This window comes from Ctenopharyngodon idella, chromosome 19 (assembly GCF_019924925.1).
Source record: "Ctenopharyngodon idella isolate HZGC_01 chromosome 19, HZGC01, whole genome shotgun sequence".
Taxonomy (NCBI): domain Eukaryota; kingdom Metazoa; phylum Chordata; class Actinopteri; order Cypriniformes; family Xenocyprididae; genus Ctenopharyngodon; species Ctenopharyngodon idella.
The window spans coordinates 26,342,765-26,359,409 of record NC_067238.1 but is presented as its reverse complement, the minus strand read 5'-3'; the positions used below and the strand labels follow the sequence as shown (position 1 = coordinate 26,359,409).

The 16,645-nt window shown below is 35.9% G+C and overlaps 1 long non-coding RNA gene across 1 annotated transcript; it reads right to left on the bottom strand.

Moving 5' to 3' along the window:
* Positions 1-588: 588 nt before the first annotated feature.
* On the bottom strand, positions 589-16,645 carry LOC127501346 (uncharacterized). Its single transcript, XR_007926585.1, has 4 exons — positions 16,475-16,645; positions 16,230-16,381; positions 1,742-1,869; positions 589-1,208 (listed from the first exon to the last, which is right to left on the bottom strand). It is a non-coding gene; the product is annotated as an uncharacterized LOC127501346 (long non-coding RNA).

The window sequence follows — 16,645 nt, the reverse complement described above, 5'->3', positions numbered from 1 at the left end:
CTCAACTTCTATGGACACAGCTATAGTATTTCTGTATGTCAAAGAAAAAATGGCCTTTGACAAGCCAAACACATAAACTGAGGGATTCGTGCATGCTATCATTGATAAGAGGGTAATTCTTGCTGTGCTCAAGTGAGTCATACTTGATTGCTGAGACTGACAAAGAAAGTAGTTATATAAAAGTTTGGGGATAAGATGACTAAAGATGACTGTCTTCATGGCCATCTTGATATTATTCCAAACATGTTGATTTCTAGCTTTTACCATTGGCCCCTTCATTGAGCACTCAAATACAGGGATAGTTCACCTAAAAATGAAAACTCACCCTCAAGTTGTTCCAAACCTGTATTTATTTCTTTCTTCTGCTGAACACAAAAGAAGATATTTTGAAGCATATGGGTAACCAAACAGTTGAAGGGCCCCACTGACTTCTATAGTATGGGAGAAAAAAAAAAAAAATACAATGGAGGTCAATGGGACCCATCAACTGTTTGGTTACCAACATTTTTCAAAATATCTTCTTTCGTGTTCAGCGGAAGAAATAAATTCATACAGGTTTGGAACAACATGAGGGTGAGTAAATGATGACAGAATTTCATTTTTGGGTGAATTATCCATTTATAGCTTTTTACAGTAAATGTTTGTTGACTTTTAATTCTATAATTTTAGTGTAAAAAAGAAAACATGACTTACTTTTTGGCACAACATCTTTAGCGACGTTTCCCCTAAAATGTTGTCCCATTATCTTTAATTGCAAGCCCATAGCTACTCAGCGGCGGAGCATTTTAAACGGCTTTCATCTCTGAACAAGCAGAATTAGGAATTTTTACCTTGGACAAGCACATAAGTGCTGAGTTGAAAGGCTTTAAAAGCTACATAATCGCATGTGTCATTCACAACGCGGCGCATCTCGCGAATGGAATTAGCTGCAGTCACACTTAAAAAAAGACAATGGAAGGTTACGAAAGTCACCGTGCGCATTCTCATACTTGAGCAAGTGTGTTTTTGCTTGGCGGGGGCTTCATTGTGGAGCTCAGATGACCCGTGAAATATGATGTAGCACACTTCACCTCACCTTCTCACTGGTGCAGACTGTGCTACAATTTTCCCCTCAAAGAACAGAGCAAATCAACCTTACCGTTCTCTGTGCACGTGAAGCGCCGTCTGCCCGCTGCTGATGGATTTACATTGCCTGGAAAAAAATGACACTGCGGGTATAAGATAAGAGGGAGAATTAACGTTAATTCAACAATAAAGGTGTGTAGAATGATCGTTGGATAAACAAAAAATTAAAGTGATAGATGTCTTGTAATAGCAGTGGATTTATGGATTGGTTTTTGACAAACCCTCACCCTTCCCATTATGGTTTGAATGCCTGTAATTATGGTTTCTATTCAGCAGTGACATCGATATTATTGAATCTGATCCTCATAAGCTTTTAATATTGCAGGGCAATACATGTCATATCTTTTACTTAAGCCTGCTCATTTTGCGCTCTGGGTAAAATCTGGCATATTGGCCTTTAGCTTCCAATCAATATTGTGATTAATAAGGAAACAACACAATACAACACATTAACAATTAAATAAATAAAATATCACAAATAAAATGTGCCAGTATAATTATTGTTTTGGAGATTATTAATAAGAGGCGTTAGTTCATCAAAGTTCATTAGAGCTAAATGTTAATTTCCCTAGCAATGGGAGGTGACATTACAATTGGTGTGAAACAGCATTCTTACCAGTTTCCATGTTGATAAGACCACAGGGAAAAGCCGCCAACAATATAGTATGGATTGAGGCCAAATCCTGGGGCAGGCAGAAGATTGGAGGGAAATAGGGGGTTGACAACCATATTCATGGGGAACACCTGTACAAGGAATAAGCAGAAGATGTCAATAACGTGGCATCAGGGGCAGCACTAGGGGTGGGCTAAGGGGGCTTAAAGGGTTAGTTCACCCAAAAATGAAAATTCTGTCATTAATTACTCACCCTCATGTCTTTCCAAAACCATAAGATTTTCATCTTCGGAAAACACAAATGAAGATCTTTTTGATGAAATCTTAGAGCTCCATAGACAGCTTCAACTACCACTTTGATGCTTCAAAAAGTTCAGAAAGAGATTGTAAAACTAATCCATATGAATTGAGCGGTTTAGTCCAAATTTTCTGAAGATACACGATTGCTTTATATGATGAACAGATTGAATTTAGGCTTTTATTCACATATAAACATTGATCAGTGAACATAAACAGAAGCTCAACCGAACCTGCTCGACACACCAGAACAAACTGCTCAAACAGGCAGCATAATACATGAGAATGAACCTTATTGGTTCTCGCACGCGTCAATCAAACATGCTTGAGCTTCTGTTTACCACAACAGATGTGTGAGATGATGAATGTTTATATGTGAATAAAAGCCTAAATTCAATCTGTTCGTCATATAAAGTGATCGTTTCTCTTCAGAAAATTTGGACTAAACCGTTCAATTCATATGGATTAGTTTTACGATCTCTTTATGAGCTTTTTGAAGCGTCAAAGTGGTAGTTGCATAGCTGTCTATGGAGGGACAGAAAGCTCTCAGATTTCATCAAAAAGATCTTCATTTGTGTTCCGAAGATGAATGAAAGTCTTATGGGTTTGGAATGACATGAGGGTGAGTATTTAATGACAGAATTTTCATTTTTGGGTGAACTAACCATTTAAGCCTCAAATGTTTCTAGTAAAGTCCTGAATGTTTTGTTACCTTGTTTTTCTCATAGGCCTTTACGGAGCCCCACACATGACATGCAGGAAAAAAATAGTAGGCTAAATCTTGCGCACGCTTTACTAAGTCGTTCCCTCAAGTTATAAATCTACTAATACTAATTTGTTTCCTTGATTTGCTAAATTGTGCGCAGGATTTAGCAAATCGAGAAAACGAAATAGTAACTCATGCGCATGATTTAGTTAATCGAGGGAATTACTTAGTAAAGAGTGCGCATGGTTTTTGTCCACGTTGTAGTGTGGACTGCATAGCATGAAAACTATTATGTATGTTTCGTTTGTATCATCTCAGTGAACTTTTATGAGGTTTTATGCATGCACTGTAAAAAAGAATTGTTGGTTTAACTTAAAAAAGTAAGTTACATGGTTGCCTTAAAATTTAAAAATTTGAGTTAATACAATGAAGACGATTGGTTTAATCAACAGAAACTCTAAATATTATGTTATCTGAACCACATTAAGTATTGAAGTTGATTTGAAAAAAGAAAAAATGTTGTGATAACAAATCATGAAAATAATTTTTACAGTGTGCGTAGTATGGTGAATTTATTGTTTTCCGACATTTCAGTGTGGATGAGAAATTTTTGGAAAACGCTTGAAAACGCTAGTGTGGATGGAGAGCGTTTAGAAACGAAAACACCCTTTTCAAATGTATCCAGATTAATGTAGATGCAGCCATAGAGCTTAACAATTAATCAAAAAAAAAAAAAATTGAATACGATTACAGCTGCCACGATCACCTAATCATGAAAGGTACATATTACAGCATTATATTTACGTGTTTGCCCTCAAAGGTTACTACTAACAACATGCTTTTGCAGTGTTGAGCATTGTAGCCAATCACAGACATGTATGTTGAACGCAACAGCCAATCAGAGGCATTTAAATGAGTCGCTGCGCTGAAGATCTGATTTCCAAGAGCTCACTGAGTTCTGTGAGCTATTAAATGGCCTTGGGATCTCCCACTGAATATGAGGGTTAAATTAATATACAATTTTCAATAGATTTAAAAGATTGTGATATTGTTTTGGAGTTCATCTGTTTTGTATAACAATGGGAAAAAACATGAATATTTACATCAAACAAAGTACTTCTAACTACTCTCTGAAACAATCTCTCACCAATTTTCTGGTTTTCATCCAAACAGTGTCAATGTTTCAGTAAAATAAGCATAAAGATAAGATAACCTCCTTTCTGTTTCCCTTCTATGTGAGAGAAGACGTTCATTTTCTTTTTTCTTGGTGCCTCAGATGTATAAGACCACAGATTCAGAGTCGTGACATGACATCAAAGTGGCTTGATCTAAAGAAGCCTATACCTCCTTTTAGTTTCCCCATCTCATAAATATCATGAGAGCCATATATTGTATTCACATGAATGTGACAGTGTCGTTGAGGTAATACATTTACTTCCCGTTGTTAGAGCATCTAACACTTCAGCTGTTACTCCACAGCTGATCTGAGACTCACACAGACACTCCTTTGTATCTGTTTTTCTCAAAAAACGGGATTCACCCTGCACAAAATCAGATCCGTTCATAAATTATTCAGCTGTACGCACACAGGTTCAGAGGCAGTGGAAAGTGCAAACATAATTTATTTTAAATCTGTGTTTACCTGCAACTGTTGAAAACTTGTGCTGTTTTGATTGGCATTTCAGGGAGGCCGGAAACAGCAGGCCTCAACCTTTCTGCCATCTTCAACATTTGTAAAGAAAGGGAATGAGCGCTAGAGCCAGTTATGACCACTGCTACGCTTCATAGTCTTATAGCAAGTCATAATTATGTTCTTCTTGAATAGAGATGCACAGATCGTTTAATGCACAGATCGTTTAATGTAACACTTTATAGTAAGGAAAATGGGTTACACTTTATTTTAAGGTGTCAGAATTACAGTGTAATTACACATTTAAGTACTGAGTAATAACAATTAATTACATGTACTTACTATAGGGTTAGGGTTTGGTTTAGGGATAATTGCATGTAATTATGCATAATTTCTAGTTATTACTACAGTAAATACATGTAACAATGACACTGTAAAATAAAGTGTTACCAGAAAATGTCCTGTTCCCACCCACCTAACAACTATATATGGTTGTTTCTTCAACTTCAGACACTATTATGTCCCAGGGGTTGATTTTTCTGATGCAGTTATTATAAGTAGTATATTAAGGGCACATTAAACAGTTTTGGAAACTTTTATCGAGCTTTTATAATTTATTTGTTGCTACTTTTCAAATGTCCTTTATGTTGTCCCAGATTCAAACTTTCTACCTTAAATTATGAAAATTCATAATAAAAACATTAATTATTTACTGTTAAAAACTATGATAATCTAAACAAACAGTGAAATGAACATAAACCATTTCAATATTTATCGTGTGAAAAATATTTATAGGATTTTTTTTCAAAATTCATGATATTGAGGCACTATTTTCCACCAAACAATTTTGTCTTTTAATAAAGTGTTTTGTTTGTGTACTATATATATATATATATAAACGGTTAGTTCCTGTCCTTGATTCTGATTGGTCAATAGCTGTGTTTTATTCACGATAAAACACGGCTATGACCGCTTCACCCAACGGTTCTGTGTATCACTACACAACACTCTTAGCAACCTCTCTTAGCAACGTAAACTGTATGTTCTCAATTGATATTGTTCATTGAAGCTTACTGTATTATGTAGAAGAGTATTGTGAGAAAGAGATCGAGTGAGCGAGTTTATTACAATTCAGTCTTTTCAATATAAAAGTCTTCGCTACTGGCTGACACACTCATAAAGACAGTCTTTGCCGCCATCTAATGGCGTAATAATGTAACTTCTATTGCTGTTCACGGTCAGGGACTATTTTTTCCAGCAGAAGGAAGGCTTTTAGTGAAAGTTTACTTCATGAAAGTTGCATCGATACATATTTCTGGCTTTAATATTTGTATTGTGTGGTAACCGTTTTATAAAAGCAATAAGGTATTCAAGACTAGTGCTGTATTTTGAATAAGTCACAGATGAAGGGGTTGCACGTCGTGCTTAACAACGCCCTTCAGCTGTGACTTATTCACAATACAGCACAGCCTCTCATACCTTATTGCTTATATATATATTTTTTTATTCATATTTTTAATTAGACTTTGTTTATATGTTTTAATTTCAGTTGAAGTTTCCTTTTTGTTGTTGTTTTTTAAAATGTCTATATAGTTGCAGTGTTAGTTTTTTTAAGTTAAGTTAAACTAAATGAAAATGTGAAATGTTGCCTTGACGTATAGCTGAAATAAAAATGTTTTACGTTTTTTTATATTTTATTTTGTTTTAGTTGTCATTTATCTATTTTAAGTAACAAAAATGCAGCTTTTTATGATTTTGGTTTTAGTTTTAGTTTCAGTTATAATAATAACCTTGGTATGTGTTGTATATACACTGTTAGATATTGGTATTGGATAAATTAAAATTGTGTTTTAAGACAGTATTTTCCTAAAAAGTCCTCAGGGACAAAACTTGTTAATGAACACCGATACTTGTCTTGGAGATCTATTAAAAATGTGTCACAAGGATTGAACTTGATAAAATTATCTTCTTTAAGAGTCCAAATGACTTTTACCTCAATCTTCCCTTCACCTCTTTTTACATACAGATAATATATCTTTATAAACCAAGTACATACACACCCACAGAGACTCTCAGTCACACACACACCTAGAAGTACTTACACAGCCCACAAAGTTTAAGGTATGATGAATGAATGCAAATTATGAATACAAATGGCTGTGTGTGATTCAAAGGAAGGGGTTCATAATTCACAATAACCAGCGTGACTCAACTACTATCAGCCAAGCCTTACTAAATACCATCAGATTACTGCAAAGTGCTGATTTGTTCAGACAGCCACTGGCCTCCAAGGCCACGACACAGCTGGTCGTACACACCTCCGCAGGTGCTTAGGGCAGAGGTGTCCACAATTATTGTGTCCTCCCAAAAGGCTTCTGGGCAGTCTTCCCATAATGCACTGCTAATTCGCACCTCTGCTTTTATTGCCCTTGCATGCCATTGGAGGACAGAAACAAGTGCTGGTGTTCCAGCCATGTTATCATCAGCATGTGATTAATGATCACATGATAAAACGTGAACTATGATAAAGGGAGAGTGAAAACAAATGGTACAAAACGCTTGCAGGGAATGAAAGAGGAAGCAAGTGCAGATAACTGAAGATTGAAGATTGAAGAATGATCTCGAATTTCAAGGCTCTTATGAGGGGCATCCATCACCAGAGACAGTCATACAAATAGCATCTCCCATATTCAATTAGTTCCCCTCGCAGCGCAGGTTACATGTGCGTCAGCCGGTACCGTGCCGCGAACGCTCGCGCAGACACGGACGCGCACACACGCACCCTAATGCTCATCTGTCTGCCCTTCACTTCTGTCTTCCAAATCTATTCATCCTCACATCTGTGACCATTGTTCCGTAAGGTAAGGTTGTGAAGGGTTTGACACGTTAAAAAGCCGTTCTTGTGACAGCAGAGTATTTTGTGAATGCAGTGTAACTTTGCAGTTGTCACACAAGGTAAAACAATAGCACATCGACCGCCTGTCCAACGGATCTATTGGCATATGGGGTCAGTGACGTGAAGTTTATATATATATACCAATTTTTTTTCTTCAGTTTATTCCAGACTGCTTAATGTATGGGTCAATATGTCTCTCTTAATATTTTTCTTTCCTTTTTTTTTTTGATAAAGTTTAATAAAATGTCATGTGTTCAACTAGCCTAAATAAATAAATAAAGTTTTTCAAAATTAAAATAAAAATACCTTTTAAATACTTTACCCTTTTACCTTGAGTAAAAAAAAATTAATAATGTTTAAGTTGTAAACACTTGAATGTATTCAAGGTGAAAGGAAAATATGTTTTAGGTTTTGCAAGTCACACTATTTTTTCACCACTTTTCACTTGGTTAGATTAAAATCTCAATCATAGGTAGAATATTTGTAGTCTCAGTCATCGGTTTAGAAACAAGCGCCTCAACCCCTGTGATGTGTGGCGGCAGCAGCGCGAGATCTCGGGAGAATGTCCAAGCAGTCACAGATAAAGTGTGGTACAAAGTATTCTCAGATTTATTCAGGAAGAAGGGTCATATTTATAGACATAGGTCAAACAACAATCACCAGGATGGCTTGAGCATCCAATCATACGACTTAAGAATCAAACCTTACCATGTATGGCATTTCAAGAAATATAATAACAAATAAGAAATGTATGTGTGTAAATGTGTGTGTGTCTTCAACTTCTGGTTGCGTGTGAGAGTGTCAGTGTGTCCAAGGACTACTACTTCTTGTTTTGTCTAGGTAGGTACATGATGTGCACAATGGAAAAATCCCAAGACACAAAGAAAGTCAAAAAGTGAAGCCCAAGACATAAGAAATTATTTAACAACCACATAATATTTTTTAGAGTCATAGAGTGCAACAGTCTGGTTCCAGTAGTAAAAACTCTATTAATTTCCTCCATAGGCAAATTGATTTTTAACAATAACTTATTAACCTTTAAAGACAACCTGACTATGAGCTATGAGGTTTGTAATTGATAGCATTTGCTTCTGTTGAAGCCATGAGCCTGCATTATTTCATCTTAGTTTTAAAATAAACGTGTTTAACAATGGAATTTGTGGTGAAAAACTCCGTTACCCATGATGCTGTAAAGAAAATTCCACCAATCATAAAGTCAAAACAAGCAAAAATTATGTATAATAATTATTACACTCTCAAAATATGTAAATATTTCAAAATATATGCATATTTTGCAATAAACTTAAAATAATCAACATTTTTAAATTTGTAGTTTTATTTCTCCGTCATTTTTAATTCGATTATGCTGTGCTTCATGGGATTGTAGTTCTTTCCCTCACTAAAGCAAGTACATAGTCTTGTACCTTTGTATTTTTGTCTGATTTTCAAATACTTTTTTGCTTAAAATCTAAGTTTGTAAGTTATGCTTCACCTCGTAGCTGGTAGGCTTGGTTCATGGCTTATAACGCTTTACCGGGTACTTTTTTGAAATCCCTATTGGAGAAAATTATTGGAAAAAATTCTTGCACTCTATTACATTTAAACTTCTTAAAAACTGTATAAAAGTTTTATACCGTGGTCTGTCTGAATACTTGATTCTGATTGGCTGGAAGGCTGTAATAAAACCGAATGCACCTATATTTCCAAGTCAGTTTGATCACCGTTCTATAGGCCTACTAATGCGCTGCTTTCTCACACAGAGATCGGAGATTGAGCTGCGCACACACAGAAAGAGGAGCACAGAAACTTGTTGTCAACACTGCCCCACGTCTTTTATTAATAAATTAACTTCGCTACTGAATTGCTACATTATATTACTTAACAAGGAGGTGGAAATGTTTTTAAACTGAAGTAATTAAACTCACACATAGCTTCATTGTTAGTAGGTAGACGCTGCACAGACACAGGTACTTCACGCATATCTCTCTCTCTCCCTTACCACACTACTTTTTCTCTGTGTATGATTTAAATGGACAGAACTGTATATCTAACAAGCGGTAGCTGACGGAAATAATCATAATTTTAACCCTTCCAGTCAAATTTAGTTCTGCAAACATCAATGACAGCTTTAACTTCGATCCTGCAAATGACCATGGTATAAGCTTAATTAAAGGGATAGATCATCCAAAAATGAGAATTTTGTCATCATTTACTCATCCTCAAGTTGTTCCAAACCTGTATAAATTTCTTTGTTCTGCTGTACACAAAGAAAGATATTTGGAAGAATGTTTATATCTTCCTTTGTGTACATTTATACAGGTTTGGAAAAACTTGAGGGTGAGTAAATGATGACAAAATTCTCATTTTTGGGTGAACAATCCCTTTAAAACACATATGAAACCAACAACAGCAATACAAAGAAGTTCCTTGATGTGTCTGGCAAAAGAAGGGAAGGATGAATGTGAAAAGTAGACATGTATGGTGTCCCAGACTCTGCATTTCACCCATCCAAATGCACACACAGCAGTGAGTATTGAACACACACCCAGCACAGTGGGCAGCAATTTTTGCTGTGGCACCTCAGTTGTGGGTAATGAGATTAGAAGAGAGCACTGTTCATTCACTACATTTCCTGTCGGTACTGAGACTTGATCCAATGACCTTCGGGTTACAAGTCCGACTCTCTAACCATTAGGCCACCACTGCTCCTGGGAGATATGGGAGTAATGTGGAAGAATTGAAAGGAGTAAAGTGAAGATGGTTTGATTACAGCATGGAAAATCAAAAGGATGATAAATTATAGTGAATAAGAATATAGAAAAGGAGAGTAAAATCAATGGCCAATGAGTAGAGCCAAGAAAATGCCAATATAACAGCAGGTGGACATATTCAGATGCCTTGTTTGGAACCTGGACCCTGTGACATGTTTCTGAGGAAGCTGCCTTGCTTGGTACATAAATAAATGTGGGAACTGGGTTATTTTATTAAGTGTTATCCTGATAGTTACATCATATATTAAGCAAATTATGTGAAAATACACTGAAATAGATCAAACCTCCATGCTAACAATAATGTATTTTGAACATATTTCAAAAAGGAGCTGTCAAGCAGCTTCTTTGAAAGTTCCTGATTCATTTTGAAAAACAAATAAGGTATAAAAATAAACAATTTGTATGGAAGTTCATTAGCAATCCATTTAGAGTATTACAGAAGAAAAAGAACTGATAAAAATTACAGACCAAACCCAAGAGTGGCCATCCATGAAGTGATGACATTAAACATTTAGGTACAATATAAAATCTACTGACTTGAACTGAATACTAATGCTAAATATTTTATGCACATTATGTCTTCATGGTGTCCTGATAGGGTTATGCAGACTGAAGAGATAACAAAATTATAGTGTAGTAAACAGTGAAGGCTTTTCAAAAGAGTACATATTTATGAGAACTGTGCCAGAAAAAAAAAAAAAAAAAAAATGTTATGCAATTATGCACACTTTCACACACATCATCAAAAACTAGCTATTTTCTGTGCAGTGTTTAAAGACTATATACTGAATAAAAGGCAGATGACATAGACCAGAACTGATCGGCTCTGTTTATTTCTCCAATTAAATAAAAATACACATATTTCTCTATCGGGTCATTATGGACCTCTGTTTTGGAATATAAAGCCTTCACTGCATCATTTTTGACTTTGTCTGAAAAGGTTTGTCACAAAGCTTTTCTCCTAATTTACTTTAAACTCGCCAGTTTTGTTTTTAGAATACCCTGATCTCTATGAAAAGAAAAAGATGAGACAATATAAGCAGAACCAATTTAAACCCACGGGTAAATTTTAGTTACCAAAAGCTTTACCACTTTTTTTTTTTCATCTGCAAGAATTTTTGGGTGAGCTGCAAAAACCCATTAAAGAGGACCTATTAAGCCCTTTTTAAAAGTCTTGCTTTAATGTTCAAAAAGCATATTATTTTTCACATATTTGACATTGTTGCAGCACCTCTCTTCCTAGTCTGTCAGTAATGCTCTCTTTAGCCCCTCTTTCCAAAAAGCACAATGTGCTCTGATTGGTCAGCTGGACTAATGTGTTGTAATTGGTTAACCGCTTCGAGCATGTTTCGGAAATGTCACACCCCTTACAATGGCTGTGTCCGAAAACTCTGACTTGTTGCCTCATTGCCTTGTTGCCTAACTTTGTAGACAGCATTTACGCAAAAAAAGGTACCTCACTAAACTGATTTCGCACAGACTTCTGAGGCAGCGTAACGGTTTAATGATCTACAGCAAAACAGAGCAAGCTTTGGTTATAACTAAGCAAATATTTAATTACTAAAATAGTAATTTCCCACCAAAAAGCATTGGTCAAAAACGTACATTCACACACAAACTGACCACCAACCGCAACTTTCAGATGCCATCTTTATTTTTTAGCTTAACTGTCACAGAATGGAAAGACTAGGATTGTGGCTGCCTTCAAAGAATGCGTTCCAATGTAGGAGGGCATCAAGGCACGTCCAAATCCAGTGTTAGCTTCACTTCCTGTCTTCTGAGATACCGTCATCTGATCAATTTTTTGAAGGCAGCATAGATGTATCCTTCGCTGCCTTAGATATCCCACAATCCTGTGCTTTCCATTCTGTGATAGTTGAGCTAAATAATAAAGATGGCATCTGAAAGTTGCGGTTGGTGGTCAGTTTGTGTGTAAATGTACATTTTTGACTAACGTTTTCCACTTCTGATATCATTTCTGGTGAGAAATTGCTATTGTATTTGCCTAGTTATCACCAAAGCTCTCTCTATTTTGTCTGTTTTGTCTCCCTCTATCATTAAACCGTTACGTTGTCTCAGAAGTCTGTCCCAAATCAGTTTCTGCAGGTACCTTCGTGCACAAATGCTGCCTGCAAAGTCATTGCCTGATAAGGCAGCGAGGTAATAAGTGAGCTGCCTAACTGTGTGTTCACACCGCCGCCGGCGAGAGTGTCAAAGTGACAGGAAGTCAACATTACACACTAAAGAAAGTTGAAAATGTAAACAAGCATAATAGAAACCCTTTAATATGTTGGTTTCTATATACAGATATGTGCCTACTACAGTAGGTCACTAAAGTTGTGGTAGTCAAATATATTCCTAAAAAATTGCAAAATAACGTAATAATATTTTAATATGTATTTTATATGAAAGATTGTACCATTAAGACGAACTGCATAATAAACACTCTAGTACATGAGTTCTGAGTTCTGTCAATAATCAATTCTTTTTCTGTTTTTGGCGGTGGCAGTAGCTTAGCAACATCTTGATGATCATTTTAGCATGTTAATGATACGCTTCTTCATCTGCCTGCTTGTCAACACATAATTTGGAAGCTGAAAACTAGAACTTATTCAACTCTTGTGACTAAAAGAAAAGTTCTCTCTTTATCTCTTCCGCCTTCTCTTTTACTAGCACTTCAATTCTATCGTTCCACTGAACTAAAACTAAATAGGAGAACACCAGCCCAGTGCCCAAAGCAGTTTCATTTCAGATTTTAACAGTATGGGAAATCTCATCCCTTTCAACCAAATAAAAAATTTAAGACGGAGAAATTCAACAAGGACGATTGTCCAGTCCAAAATTATGCCTATATGATGAAATAATGGTTTTCCTGATATCTCTAGATGAAAAATCTAATTGCCTAAGAACAAGAAACCTGTGTAGCCTAGCAACAGCACACAGCCTGGTTTTAAAGCATGCTGTTCATGTAAATGCTCTTCGGGGCTGGTCACGAAGCAAAAAAGTTTCTTTAAACTCTTTATAAGTCTCAAGAAACATGTAACACATCATTTAGAAAGAATTTTTTTTTTTAGAATAATCATAATAATCATAACAAGCATGACCTATCATTTAAGTCACTGCTTGATACAAATGTTCAATCAACTACTTGGACTGGCATCAAACATGGCAGTTTAATTGGCCTTCTGTTCTTTGTTACCAACTGGTATCTCAGTCTCTCCCTGTGCTAAATTCTGTGCTGCAGCAAATAACAAACATCTTAATATGCCTCTCACTTTACTAATACACAAACTCATTCAGACACATCAATGCAACTAATCATCTTGAGGAGAAGTGATACGTTTATGCAGTCACCAAAATAAGATTATGCACTCTTTGAAAATTCACTGGGGTTCTGGGTTTTTGACTCAATTTTAAAGGCAAAAAGGTTCTTTATATGGAGGAATGTCTTATATGATTGCATAATACCAAAGACTATAGAATAACACAAGACGCGTCACTCGTATTGTTTTGAATGGGAGAAAGTGCAACGCGCAATATGGCAGAATAAGTCCCGCCTTCTAAATAAGAGCCAATCGTCAATTGGTAAAGTCATCGCATCACTGCAGCGGCTGTTAGAAGCTCCGGTTTCTATAGAAACTGTCAGACGCGCCCCTCCGAAATGAGACACAAGAGACGCATGCGCATTTAGGACTGCGCATGCGCATTAGCTTGATCTAGCCTGAAAAATACTGTTTTTTTTTTGTCATGTTTCGAGTTGTTGTCAGATTTCATTGGTGATTTCAAATATGAAATTTAATCGAAAGCTTGGCAAACAGCTTTGGAGAATTTGTTGTTTCCCCATTCAAATAGATAGGAGCTGCACTTGCATGGCCGAGAGGCGTTTCAAAGATGGCCGCCAAGTGAAATGACTTGTCTTAAAAGGACTTTGATAATACATATTTAACTGTTTTTTTCTTTTTTTTTTTTTCTTTTGATAAAGTATGTTTATGAGCTTTTTAATTAATAAAAAATTTTTTATATATGAATCACCTGACAGAACTATTCTACAATAGTGGCCAAAAATATGGTGGTCAAGAGAGCTCAACACGCTGCAACTGAAGAAAACACATGCAAATAGAAAAAACACCAACAAATTAAGAAAACATGTTCATCAATTTGACAACATATATGCTGCAAATACTTAGAACGGACATATGATCAGGTAAAATAAACAAAAATCTCATCTTTCAGGTCATCGACAACACCAATGATGAGTAGACATTGAACAATAATCATGTTCCAGCCAGGTTTGTCACTTGTTGTGAGTATTCGCGGTACTCTTCTGTATTTGGTTTCATAGTGAGTACTTGCAGCACATACAGTCAAAACAAAAATTATTAATTTTTAATATTTTTGATATATTTTTACTAGTGGGTGCAGGACACTATAGTTCATTTATGTAAGTGTGGATAGCAAAATAATGTAAACTGTGACATATTATATCCAAAAATTCTTCATACAGTAGACTACCAGTAAAATTGATAAAAATTTGGAACCAAAAATGATTCAGACACTTTGACCTGATCATGTTTTGCTTAAGTGTTATCTGACATAATTAAGATTAATATTTTCTGACACAGTTTAACTCTGAGATCTTGTCATATTTTATTGCCATTTTTTTAAACTATAGTGAATAAACTGTATTAATGAATGAAATGTTCAAGGTGTCTGAATACATTTTGGTTTGACTGTATTTGTCAAACTGATGAAGATGTTTTCTTAATTTGCTGGTGTTTTTTCTGTTTGCATGTGTTTTCTTCAGTTGCAGCACTTTGAGCATTGTGCTATTTGCAGCGTGTTTCTGTATTTAGTTGAGTTGTGAGTATTTGCAACGCGTTTCCATTTTGGTTGCATTGTGAGTATTTGCAGTGCATTTCTGTATTTGGTTGCGTTGTGAGTTTATGCAGCACATGTGTTGTCAAACTGATGAAGATGTTTTCTTAATTTTCTGGTGTTTTTTCGTGTGTTTCCTTCAATTGCACCATGTTGAGCTCTCTCAGCCACCGAACAAAACTGATGTCCAGAGGGAATATTTGTTTTAAATGATGTTCGATTAAACCATCAAAATATTATATATATATATATTCCTCATATTTTGATGATATATATAAATTAGTGCTGTCAAATGATTAATCGCATCCAAAATAAAAGTGTGTGTACTGTGTATATTTATTATGTATATATAAATACACTCACATACATATAAATTTACACACATACGTATATATTTAAGAAATATTTACATGTATACATACATGTATAATATATTTTTGTTAAATATATACATGCATGTGTGCATTTATATTTACAAATAAATATACACAGTGTACACACATATTATGTAAACAAAAACTTTTATTTTGTATGCAATTAATTGTTTGACAGCACTAATAAATAAATAAATAAAATGAGCGAAGAACAAAACACTAAACATGGTCAAGCTGCCTATCTGACAAAATTATTTGGCAAAAAATGCCAAATTACAGCTACAGGTTTTATTTTATTATGCAAGAAAAACACAGAAAAACAAAACGCTCAGGAAAAAGCATACACTGTCTACAACATAATCAGTTTTTAATATTTTGTTGGTTCTCTCTTGTTTTTGTTTGTGTTCATAATTCCTTGTCATAATTTAATTTCTTCATGACAGCCTGGCCAAAAATTATGTCTGCACAATTTGGCATGTTTCACTGCATATCACAAATAAAACAAATGACTCCAAGCACAACTACGCAATATGCTTACAAAATCGTCAACACATTTTTAATAACATTTCACGAGTTCACACTTAAAAATAATCAGATAGAGTAAAAGAGTATGTGTATTTGGTGTGCTGTCCGAGGAGAGGGCTCCGAGCTCGGAATTTGGCCCGAGTCCAGAGTACTCCCCCCATATCCTTTGCTGGGATAGGAACCAGCTGAGAGTGAGGAGTCGGGTGGTGGAGGGATGCAGAAAACTGTCAAGGAACAGTCGGCTATATATTATGTGTGTGTGTGTGTGTGTGTGTGTGTGTGTGTGTGTATATATATATATCCTCTTGTGCTGAAGAGTGTGTGTTCAGTATAACCTCATCCCACATTCATTGGATTTACAAAACCATTGTAGTAAACTGAAAATCAGCAGGTTAAATGCTCAAATTTGGGTTGTACCTCAGGAAACCGCAGGAAACAGTTGGCCGGCAACAACCACAGGCTCTGAGGGCCATGACCTGTGCCTGTAAAGAACGGGGCGTTTTGTAGGGGACACCTTCCACTGCTGTTCCAAGTCTGGATTCCATCCATATTTTCTGGAATGGATATGTCTGTAACCAAAAACACAGAGAACGAACTTAGTACAGAGAGAGAAACAGAATAAAGAATGAGAGACAGGATTAAGGTAAGTGAATCATCTTCACCAGGGCCTGGACCTGTGGCCTTTGTCTTTGCGACAGTGGCATCCTTGTGGTATATATGGCATTTGGCATTATCAAGAGGACCAGCTGCATTCTGCACGCTCCCGGTACTGCTGCCAGCCCGGGTCTGTGCCATGTGGGCACCATCTGCACTCCTGCCCAGCTCCACGTATC